Source organism: Rhynchophorus ferrugineus, unplaced genomic scaffold (assembly GCF_030347505.1).
Source record: "Rhynchophorus ferrugineus isolate W39M unplaced genomic scaffold, kcgeb_rfMv2 rfM10, whole genome shotgun sequence".
In the NCBI taxonomy this organism is placed as follows: domain Eukaryota; kingdom Metazoa; phylum Arthropoda; class Insecta; order Coleoptera; family Curculionidae; genus Rhynchophorus; species Rhynchophorus ferrugineus.
In genome coordinates this window covers 28,218,492-28,231,479 of record NW_027472589.1, presented here as the reverse complement: position 1 = coordinate 28,231,479, position 12,988 = coordinate 28,218,492, and the positions used below count along the sequence as shown (strand labels likewise).

At 31.4% G+C, this 12,988-nt stretch overlaps 1 protein-coding gene and 1 long non-coding RNA gene across 2 annotated transcripts in view; one reads left to right on the top strand and one right to left on the bottom strand.

The window, feature by feature from the left end:
* Sesn (Sestrin) overlaps positions 1–12,988 on the top strand; it is a 273,577-nt gene that overhangs the window by 190,422 nt on the left and 70,167 nt on the right. The window lies entirely within an intron of this gene.
* Positions 1,885–4,047, bottom strand: LOC143203979 (uncharacterized). The gene is made up of 2 exons (XR_013007477.1): positions 3,811–4,047; positions 1,885–3,263 (listed from the first exon to the last, which is right to left on the bottom strand). It is a non-coding gene; the product is annotated as an uncharacterized LOC143203979 (long non-coding RNA).

Below are 12,988 nucleotides of genomic sequence, written 5' to 3'. Positions count from 1 at the left end.
AATGTTCAACAAGTTTGTGTGTATGTGTCAACACCATTGTGAAAAACATGCTTGTTGTTCTATTCCACACATAATTATGTTCCAATAATAAATTATGATTTTGATGTTTTCTATTTAAGACAAACTATTCGCAAATTTTGGGACGCCCTATATACTTTTATGGCTGTTATTTTGATGACAATTATAAAGCCGTTTTGCATTTTTACTTCATGAGAAGGTTTATGGATAATTTCTCTATATAAATATGTATCTATAAAACAGTAATAGCTGGTATGACACGTCATACTACCTTGTCGAATACACACTGTAGTTTTTCTTGGCACAATAGCCTCAATATGTTATTTTCTCCGATATTTGTTACACAATAAATAAGAAACAGATGAGAGATGATGATGGACCAGAAATGTTAGAGTTGTTGTTGAAATGTTGTTAATGTGGAGACCATGCAACATGTTGCAAAAAGAAAATATTGTTGCTACATTTGCAGATGACTGTGCAATCCCAGCTGGTGGAGATAACAACGCTGAAACAACCGAGATATTACAAACAGCTATTGCTGAAATACAGTGCTGGGCAGAAAAATGGCGCTTCAAAATGAATAAAAACAAATCAGTTCATATTGATTTCACCAACAAAAGCATATAAAGCCAGCATATATAAATCAGAAAGCAGTAGTGGAAATACAGGCAAATATTCTGGCATAACCCTTGATGTTAAACTCAGGTGGAATCCTCATGTTAAAAGAAAACGTAAAAAACTCAAGCTGAATTATAATAAAATTTAAGGGGTTCAACTCTAAAGCTGTAACAGCCAAAGCAATAGAAATATTATACAAAGATTCTAAAAGTGGGTACTGCGAGATATTGTTGATGCTCCATGGATGGTATATTGATAATGTCAATTTTTATAAGGACCTGAAACTGTCGATAACTTTATCAACGACTATGTACAAAAGCAAGAACAGAGGCTCCATCAATACATCAATGTTGAGGTTCTCCAGCTCCTAGATACTTATGAGTTAATCAGAAAATTAAAGAGAGTAAAGTTCAGTCAAGTTATAAATAAAACTCAGTGCACAATTAAAACAGTAACATAGACGTTAAGTTCAAAGTGTCTGTCGTGGAACCGTTGCAAGTTAGAATAAAAACAAATAGCTTATTAGTATTAGTTTGCTAGATTGCTACAATAAATAATAAAAAAGCCGAAATTAAAATTAACCTTGTCCAAAAATATCAATCCAGTAATTTTTCCCCATTTATTTTTTGCCTTACATTCTCTTTTTTTCTCTGTGTCGATAAACATTTTTTCTTCGCATCTACCATTGATAAAAACTACATTTTATCAATAATCACTGGTCGGTGACGAGAAACGAATTGGCCGACTCGAAACTGTTTGTTCACCTAAGACAACAACACGATAATTAGACAAAGAACCATTCAGACAACAATTATATAATTGACGCCGAATTTTCGAAATATAGACCGAGCCGGCAACGCCGCCGCGCGTTTACAAAATTTACTCGCTTTGTTGCTAGGCTTGATCAGCTGATTCTGGGCCGGTTAGCGACCAATCAGTCGTACCGCGTTGTCGAATTTTCTTATAAGTTTCGAGCTTTTAAGATATCGCGGATTAGTTTAAAGTTCCTTTCGACGGTAGTACGGTGGTCGAAATGTCACATATATCCAGGTACATAGCATGGAAAATGAGGAGCCAGCGATGCCGTAAAGTAGGTGTTATTTCCTTTTGTTTTAGGATCGACTGGGGGCTCGGGGATAAAACTGGAGATGCGGCAACGCGGCGTCGCCGCGTCGGGGAAATCGGTTTCACTTTAGCGACCGGCTGAGGTCTCGCGACGGATCTCAGTAGGTCTGTAGAGTAGAGAGAGAGATATTATGCGTTGTTCTTCAGCGGGTCGAGTCAGACGCTGGATATCGTCGCTATGTCAATGCCGGAGTCAGTAACGAAGACTGGTAGCTCGTCGTGTACCACCACATGTGTTCTCTAGTGCCATAGATCAGACTTATTCTTAAAATTAAACTTACCGACTAGCTAGTGTTTAGGAAGAGACAGCAACAAATTCTATCAATCCTCTCCCCCCATTTCCGCGAAGTGGGGCCCAGCAGCGAGCACCCAAACGGTCGGGGTGTTAACAGTGTCGCTCTCGGAGGGGCAGAAAATTCTCTCAAAATTCCAGTAGCACGTCAAGAGGTGGGGGATCCCCACGAAGGGGCCGCGATGGGCCACGTTCCTCCACATCACGACATCGTAAGTTTTTCTTTTGCTCTTCTTCTCCCCCGCAATTTAAACTCGCTCTCGTCGTCGAAACGTTCGACATACCGGCAATACGATTGCATCAGCCTCTAGGACACGGTGAACCGAAAAATATCCCCGATGTCCGTGTTTATCCCTTAATTTTTTTGTCGGTAACCGGCGTTGAATTTCATGTTCGCACATGTTGTCGATTCCGCTGGTCTGGATCTGTTTTTTTTTAATCTAGATATCCGTTAAACGTGTAGCGTTGAGAATGATAACAAACAACTATTAGTTTTGAAATATCCAATATTTATAAATTGTGTCAAAAGTCACGTAATATCGAAAAACGTCAAAAAATCGATATAACCGGAAAGAATCTATTGGCCTTTGTTCGTTGTTTTTTTAAGAGTCACAAAAAAAGGTCCTAACTCGTTTAACGCCGGGATATATTTAGTTTTGGGGGTGCTGTAGTGAAGATTCAGTTGCTCCGGGATATATTTTATCGTTATTTTCGTTTCTTTGCAGTTTAAATGCTTGGAAGTATGTTAAATTGTTGTATATTATACCATTAACAAAATAACATAAAGATATTTTGAAATTACTTATATTTTCATGGTGGTAGTCTTCAGAAGTTGGAGAATCTTGTTTTTATGTTTAAATATTCGCAAAATATTAATATAGTATGTCCTTGTGTGGTGATTAACAATACAGTTACGCTAGATTATAAGTTATCTTTATTTTCTTCTTTCTAAGAGTCTACACTCTCTAACAGACACTAGGTCATTGCCTCGAAATATAATAAATTTTGTCTTTTATTACAACATTAACAGAATAGCATAGATATTTTTTAAAGTAACTTATATTTTAATCAGTGGTAGGCTTGAAGAATTGGGTAAACTTGTTTTAGTGGTATTTTATATATTCTCACAAGAAAAGCAGATGTATGTTTTTATGTAGAGATATATGTAGTTCTAGAGGGTGATTTTGTGAAGATTAAAGATTCAATTACACTAAAATAGACTTAGACACTGGGTCATTGCTTCTAAATATAATACATTTTGCTGTTTATTACAACATTAACAGAATAGCATTATATATATATATATATATATATATATATATATATATATATATATATATATATATATATATATATATATATATATTGGGTAAACGAGGAGAATTGGGTGGACTTGTTTTAGTGATATTTTTATATTCTTATAAGAAAATGTGACATATTTTTTTATATGGAAAATTATGTAGTTCTAGGGGATGATTTTGTGAAGATTCAGTTGAAATAAAATTTATCTTTTATTATTTTTAATAGTCTTAGAGACTGGGTGATTGTTTTGAAATAATAAATATTGTTCATTGTACAAAATAGCATAAATATTTTTTGTAAATTACTTATATTTAGTCAGTGGTAGTCTTTAGAGATTGGTTGATCTTGTTTTAGTGGTATTTTATATATTCTCACAAGAAAAGCACATGTATGTTTTTATGTGGAGATATATGTGTTCTAGAGGGTGATTTTGTGAAGATGAAAGATTCATTTACACTAAAATATAATTTATCTGTTATTTTCTTATTTTTAATAGTCACTGGGTCATTGCCTCTAAATATAATACATTTTGCTGTTTATTACAACATTAACAGAATAGCATTTATATATATATATATATATATATATATATATATATATATATATATATATATATATATATATATATTGGGTAAACGAGGAGAATTGGGTGAACTTGTTTTAGTGATATTTTTATATTCTTATAAGAAAATGTGACATATTTTTTTATATGGAAAATTATGTAGTTCTAGGGGATGATTTTGTGAAGATTCAGTTGAAATAAAATTTATCTTTTATTATTTTTAATAGTCTTAGAGACTGGGTCATTGCTTTGAAATAATAAATATTGTTCATTGTACAAAATAGCATAAATATTTTTTGTAAATTACTTATATTTAGTCAGTGGTAGTCTTTAGAGGTTGGTTGATCTTGTTTTTGTGGTATTTAATATATTCCTAACAGAAAAAAGAGGTTTGATATGTCTTTGTGGGGTATATGTAATTCTGAGGGTTGTTATTGTGAAGATTAAATATAGAAATATAGTTATTGCGAAAGTTAACTGGAATATATTTTATCTTTATTTTATTCTGTTCTAATAGTTTTAGACACAGATTCGTTACCTTGAAATCTAATACATTTAGTTGTTAATTATACCAATAAAATATATTTTAAAACAACTTATATTTTGGCCAATAATAGTCTTCGAAAATTGGGTGGATCATGATGTTCTATGTATTCGTAAAGGAAAAAGATGTTTTGTGTGATGATATATTTAATTTTGGGGCACGTGATTCAATTACTCTAGAATGTATGTTATCATTATTTTCTTTTTTTTAATACTCTTAGATACTGGATTATTACTTCTAATTTTTTTAAATTTATTATAACTTGAAGAAAATAGTAAAGGTATATTTTAAACCGTCTTACATGTAAGTCAGTGGTAGCCTTTAGAAGTGGGTGAATTTATAGTGTTTTATATATTACTAAAAGAACAAAAGGACCTTATGTCTCTCGTATGGTGATTTATTTGGTTATGGGGGTCGTGTGTTTTTATTATCGTTGTTTCCCTTTCTCAGGGACCTTAGATATTGGGTGATGCTTCTAAAATCGAATGACTGAATGTTAACCATAAATTAACGATATATTTTGTTGTTTATGGCCTTTTCGTAAATTTTTAAAAGAAAAAGGTATGTTTATTGTATGACGTTGTAAAGATGTCTCTGTTAGCTTTTGTTTTTTTTTAGTGACCTAAATTGAATTTGTTCTTGCGGTGATATATTTAATTTTAAGGGTGACATTGAGAAGAGATATTATTTAATTGGCTAAGAAATATAACTGTAAGCGTTGTGTTCTCTGATTAATAGATTTTATAAACTTAGTTCGGGTATCTGGATCTGATAAAATGTGTTGTTTATTCGATGTTATAAAATCAAGATGATTCATATTAAAAATAACACGAGTTATATTTTGTTCGGTGGCTTTAAGCAACTAAATAGTCTAAATATTATTTTTTTAAATTGTTTTCGTGCGGTATTATATTTAGTTCTAGAGGAGGTAGTATTGTAAAAGGTTAAAGATTCAGTTACTGCAGGAAAATTGTTATCCCTGTTTCCTTTAATTAGAACTTTGAACAACGTATTATTTCTTCGGCGTGCTCTAACCTATGTTGACCATTTATACAATCTATTTGCGAGGATTCTATAAAAATATAACAACAACAGGACGGGTCACCTACTGTTGCGATAGTCGCGGGTTCGAATCCTGCTGGGGCATAGTCGTAAATTTATGTTTGTGATTGTCCTGGACAAGAATGTAAATTCTGACAAGGAAAATGATCCCAGTCACGCCAGTAACCAGGCTGGGTAAGACCGGAGATGTCTTCTGGGATGGTTTCTAAGTTGGTCACTCTTGGTCGGTAGGCTTAAGACCGAGGACCGTGGTTCGGAGCCCACGTTAAACTGTAGCTCCAGTCCAGATAAGATATTCCCTAGTTGGTAAAAGAAGACCTTATAAATATAAATAATGAATTTATTTAAAATCTAATTAAATTTAATAGATCGATTTAAAAATATTCTTACAAGAAAAGTGGCGTTACAAAAATGAAAGATTGAATTATTTAAAAACAATTATTATATTTATTTTAATTTATAACATTTATTTATTGGTTCCATATATCTACTAAATGTGATTATTTATGATGTGCTATAAATATTCATTAAAAATATCGAGGATATATTTCAAACATAATGATTTTTCATTGAATTTAACCTTAATAGAATAACTAATCTACATTAATTCGTTATATCTTAGAGGAATTGCGTGACCATCGTTGCTCGTTTTTTAGATCCAACAAAAAAATGTTTTAAGCATTGGAAAGGTCATGATTTGTTTTGGGTAGTGATATATTTAGTTATGGAGATAGCGGCTGTGGAGTTGGATTATTTGCTTAATCTAAAATACCGGGGGTTTTGTTATTTCTGCTCGTTACAGTCATTTGTACTTGTCTTGTACTACTTAAAATGTAAATAATGAACAGAGTTTCTACTTCTATTAGTTTTTATCATGTTTTGTGTAAATGTTGATGTTTTATATAATAATTTTAACTGAATATTTATGGCTTCGTTTTTACGCTAGTGATTTCAAATTCAATATCTTGTTTTCGAAATTGGTGAAATATTTACAGGTTTTGTTCGACATCTACTGGTAATTTTCAATTATGTAACAGGAGACTACAGTATTTTCCTTTCGTTTTCTCTTGAGTATCCTATTAGTTTATTTTGTAAAGAACGGTTATTTATTGTAGCAATTATTAGGTATTTATTTTACTAAGTTTATTTGACCTGCATTCAAAGTGTTCTCCCTTGAATATAATGCTTTTAAATATTTGGCCCAAAATGTGACGATTGTAGAATGATATAAGTTGAAACATTTGCGGATAAACAATGAAATATGACATGGTCTATTATAACAATGAGGAATGCAAGGAGTTTTTATAATTCCGGTCTTATTATATAGATAGCTTTACGCAAGTAACACGTGACACCCAAAATAAAATTCCCTGTTCATAATTTAACATATGGGAAGGAATTAATAATATCATACCATGAATTTTATTAATTTCTAGTACTATTTTTGTAAATAATAGTATATAAAATAAGTTTTAATATCTAAATATAATGTTTAAAGAAAGGGAAAATATCCACAAAACATATTAAAAAGAATGGAAGTCTTAAGAAATACATTGATTTTGTTTAATTTAGCTTCTGGAAAGGAACTGATAATTCCATGCCATGATTTTCACTCATTTCTACTATTTTCATAAACAGTAGTGTAGAAAGTAATTTATAAATATCTAAAAACATAAAGACAACAACATAAAGCATATTGAAGAAAATGGATTGTGTGATTTGACATATGGGAAGGGATTGATAATTCGATATGATGTTTTATACTCATTTCTACTATTTTTTGTTAATAGTAATTTAGAAAATAATGTATAAGTACCTAAAAATAATATTTAAAGAAAAAGGAAATATCTTAAGAATCTAATATATGTCAAAGCAAGAGTGACACAAAAACAAAACATATTAAAAAGAGTTGAAGTCTTAACAGAAAGAATATATTGATTATTCATCTTTCTTAATCAGATGGGAGCAGAGAAAAATATAAATATCTTGATATCGATTTGGATTTTTCGTTATGCTTATAGGGAAAAGGAAATATGTCCCTATATACAGTGTAATTAAAAACTGTACCAATAAAATGTCATCCTTTGTTTTCTATACATTCTTACAAACTTCTCGATTTAAAAGTATAAAATATAAAAGCATTAGACAGACTAAGCAGTTACGTTGATATTGTGTAACAATATTTATATTATTTTTGAGTTAATTCGGGAATATATGCAGTTTTAATTATTTTCATTAACTTCTAAATGAAAGTGGGCTTCATATTTTAATCTAATATTGGGTTTTAATATTCTTTCAGAGCTTTTCAAAGCAAAGCTTGAACAATTTCTCAAATTTGTGAGTATAGAATTGTAATTTTTATTTATAATGCCTGAATATTTACGTAGTTTTGAATCTATAATAAATGATCCCAACAATCAACATTTCATAGAACTTCCATATGCTTTTTTTGAGAATTTAATACTACACCCCAATACCCAAAATTTACACGAAACACAATTTTGGATCTTGCTCATTCCCTTCTACCCTTTACGAGGATTTTCATTATCATTTAAGAAGACTGAGTTTTGGTCCTGTATAATAGTTTTAGTTTTTTTAGATCGCTTAAATCCGTCATTTCATGGCCAACTCTATTGAAGCAAAAAGATTGTGTGTGTAAATTTACGAAAAAAAGTTGATTGAGAATAATCGATGTTGTTTTGTTCTTACCGATATCTGTCAATTAATCGGTGTAACTATAATTTTAAATGCGATACATAAAGGAATAATAATAATTATATTCATTCAATAATGTTTCTCTATTATCGAATTATTTACATAAATCACCCATTTGTATGCATTCCGCGATTGGAAAACATTTGTTTTCATGGCTAACTAGAAATTATCGTGTCCGATGCGTCAATGACGGGTCTGCTTCGATAACATTGGACCGGGTAAGTCGAAAAATATCGAGATTTGGTTTTTATTGCCCAATTTTCGTTCGTATCGATTTTACAGAAAAATCTGCACTGAAGGAAAACAGAATTATATATAGAATGTTAACTTAATATATATAATTTCAGAATTGTTTTGCGTGGCCTTAGCAGGATGGCGCTGAGAACGCCATTTCGCTGCATTTCATTGGCGCCTGTAAAGAAAATATTTCATTAGGGAGGCATATCATTGGTTGAGGATTTCGTACGCATTATATGACTAACCTTTGACGTCACATTCTATCGACCAATTAATTTTTAAATAAAATCCAAATACAATTTCTCAAAAGAATTTATTAAAATAAAATTCTACATAAATACAAATACTATAAAATATTAAAATTCTTAAACATAAGTATATAATTTATATATACATATATAATATGTACATATAAATAAAAATAATTAAATGTGAATATAAAAAAGTCTGCAACCTATAGCGTTTTTAGCATTTTTCATAATTCTTTGGTGCTATCAGTTTAAATAAGATTTATTAAAAATCTTTTTGTTCCTTCCTACTGAAAACAGAGCAGGACAGCTATCCATACCTGTTAATATTTTACTTACCTGTTCAAAATAATACTTACAGCAGCAAAATATTAAAATGTATGATACATTATATCAAAATTACAGCTCTTATTATGGTAAAATCGAGGAATTAGCTTAGGAGGAGACAGCTTAAGGATATATTAACAATATTGTTATAATCAAATATTCATGAGATACTATCTTCTCTATAAAATCAGTCTCAACTTGTATTATTTTATTTTGTTTTTTGAACATCCTTGTTGAAGAATGAATTTTTCTGACTCTATGCGTAGATCCAAAAAAAATCCCACCTATCTCGGTTAAGTAGCCTCAAGCCAAAATATTAATTATAAGTACCAAACCTTAACCAATATAACTTTGTTTAAGTAAATGAACCCCTTAAAAATAATTAAGTTTTTAATTGATGGCATATTACAAGCAACTTTAAAGGGCAACAAAATTTGTCTTTATATATATTGAATGTCTTCGCGGTAAAAGTTTTTCATTTTTCATCCAGTATGATCACATTTACGTTCAAATTACCTTTACAAAGTAAAATAATACAATAATATCACTTTGTCACCATCCTATTTGGACATATTTTGGATTTAAAGGGTGGCTAACATTTTTATGAAAAAACACTATACTTATAGAAGAACACAAATGCTTTATATAAATAATTGTATGCGTACCAGGTAAAAACAATGCTAAGTCACACACGCATCCTTAATCTAGCTAACTTGGGTTGTTTCTTCCAAGGAAAACTACGTCTGGTTTTTTATTTCCGCACATACACTGGATACGCAACACCTTTCGGACTAAAGTTACATTATAATCAAATAATAGTAGTTATAATTACGTCCCAAAAATGCTGAACGTACACACAAAAATGGCGTCATAAACAAACTGAAACAAACAATGGCGTTATAGAAATGGGCCAATAAAATGACTTTGTAGAGCAATTCAAATAAACCAATCAAACAAGTGGTCTCAGAGCCAGCATTTGCTGGACCACGTGAAACAGTTCCTCGGTTTCACTAGTTTAAGTGAAAGCTTTATATATATGTTACTTTATGAAGGAAAACAAAGACGTCGCAAAAAAAAACAAAACAGAAACGTCGCCGTTGCAACGACCAACGCCCGCTTGTTTTTTCCGCGATTTCTGTCCGGATCATCAACTATTACGCAGTGGCGTTTTAATTTAATTCGAGTACACTTGCAATTGCTAAAATTGCGATAATATTTGCTGAATTCGACAGAATGCCCGCCGAACTGGGACTGAAAAATGGCACGTTGCCGAGCGACGATGATAAAAATTGTTGTAAACAATAACACGACTGATAAAGGCGACTTTTGGTTTGATCTACGGATTCGGAATGGTTTATAAAGTGATGTGGGGGTCTTTGGAGAGGTTTATCTGGTGGCTGGTTGTAACCTGGGGTTATCGGTCCGATATCAGAAGTAATTATGTCACCAAAAATGTTTTGATCAAACTCAGACTGGCTTTTCTTTTTTTAAATCGCCGTGTTGTGATGTACGGCTGACGTAGGGATAAATAGGATAGGTAAATATGGTTTTGGAAGAAGGTGCTAGTATAAAAAGAAAACATAATAATGTTAATATTGAAAAAGAACAAAATTTTATTGTCCATGATGACCAATAGACTTTTGCATTCGCTTGAACCAATCTTTGTAACATTTCTTCCACTATGATTTAGGTAGGTACCTCCAAAATATGGTTTTGGAAGAAGGTGCTAAAATAAAAAAAACATGATAATTTTGATATTGAATATAATGAAAAAAAACAATAATTTATTAACGGTAAGGATTTTATTATTCTTCGGAGTATTGTCCATGATGACCAATAGACTTTTGCAATCGCTTGAACCAATCTTTGTAACATTTCTTCCACTATGATTCAGGTAGGTACCTCCAAAGTATGGTTTTGGAAGAAGGTGCTAGAATAAAACATGATAATTTTAATAATGAATATAACGAAAAAAACAATAATTTATTAACGGTAATGATTTTATTATTCTTCGGAGTATTGTCCATGATGACCAATAGACTTTTGCATTCGCTTGAACCAATCTTTGTAACATTTCTGGTTCTGAATAATTTATGTTTTTGTTCGTTCAAAACGTTTTGAAGAAGGTCAAGATTCCAATTGCAAAAATCAGATGGAGCCCGGAGACGGAGTTTAGTGTTACCAAGATTCGAAATAGTCTAATTATAGTCTTCATCTTAGTGAGTCCTTAAAAATTCCAAGATGTTAAATTGGGACGTTTTCACAACAAACATGACATGCTCTGACTATTACTAAATTAAGCTACTTTTACTTTCAATACAGGCACTCATACAGTTCTTAAACCAGAAGCCCCATAATTTCATCAGTAATGATATACTATCAATTATTTTTTATTACATCTTACAATAATAACGCTTATTACAATCTTAATTTACAAATTAATTTATTACTACTAATGTGTTGTACTGGCATCAATACACTAGTATGACCAGTACGAGATATATACATCAGTATGTATTTCCCAAATTAAAATAAAAATGAACTACTTAAGCTAAAGTTACACTGTAACACTTATACACTACACACTTCAATCTTCTGATTTCCTGCGTGTTGTCCAGTAACTGTATTCCTTCCACGTTATTTCATGTTTTAGGGCGAAATCTTGGATCACTTCGTATATCCATTTGATTTCGAGGCCATCGTGCAACTCTTCGTTTATTACGTAGCGATAAACATTGGTAATTAATCAAAGAACTTTATTTTATCATCGTTGGATTGCTAGTTCGTTTGATGTTTTAGTGCAACCCTATAATCCAAATAAATCAATCTCCATGATCTTAGATCAGGTTAGTACTATCATTTATTTTTACACTATCAAAAAACAGTTGCATGTTAAGTTAAAAAAGCTTCAGGAACTTCATTTCATGAAGGTGACGTGATGACCAGCCTTTTAATTTTAATTATATTTTTATTATTATTCAAATGATGTTATTTATTTAGATATTCAGAGCTCCGTATATTATGAAATCTCCGAAATTAGAATTTTTGATTATTTTTTTTAACGGCTAAATTTATTAGTAACGTTTTTATTACGCGCGTTGGCTGATCGTTATTATTTGTAAACTACCGTATATTATGTTTTTATAATCTCAAATTAGTAATTAACACTAATACACGTTGGGAAGTGATGTTGGTGTCGAGAGATGTTCACCACGCTGTGTGCAGCGGTTTCGATTCCGGCCAATTTCCTTGCCCTAGGTTTCGGTTTCGTCCTTCGAGGATGACTAATCGCGCGCATCCAGCACCATTATATATAAATAAGTTATTGTGGAACCCGGATATTTTTATGCGATGTGATCCACTGATGTTGTTTAAAGGTCACAGATCGTAACATTTGCTATTCGAGCAACGACGATGTTATTAACCTGATGACATTAAATAATGGCTGTCGTTAAATTAGCGCTGAACGCATAAAAATCAAAATTCACTATTTTATGTTCCTCTTCGTCCAATTATATAATTTCGTTTTCAACAAAATCTATAATGTGGCGATTCCGATTTTTCGAAAGGAGATGATCTTTGATCCTTGATATAAATAACGAGGCGTTGTCGTCATTATTCTGGTTTTAATTCCAGTTTTTTTCGTGTTTTTTTTTATACCTACATAATGAATACAATTTTCGAGCTGCAAAAAACCTCACGCGGTATCTATTTCCTCATTGTCTATTGAGAAACTATTATCAATTGCTGGAGTCATGCATTTTTAACAATTAAACCTAGTTCAGCTGCAGTTCCTCAGGGTCTTGGGACCACTCCTCTATCTGCTCTACAAATCAACAACAAAAGAAACAGTTTTTGGAACATTTTCTGACGACATAGTTATTATGGTAAAAGTTCTAAAGCTGTAGAAAGACCACAAGTAACCATTAACAAGATCG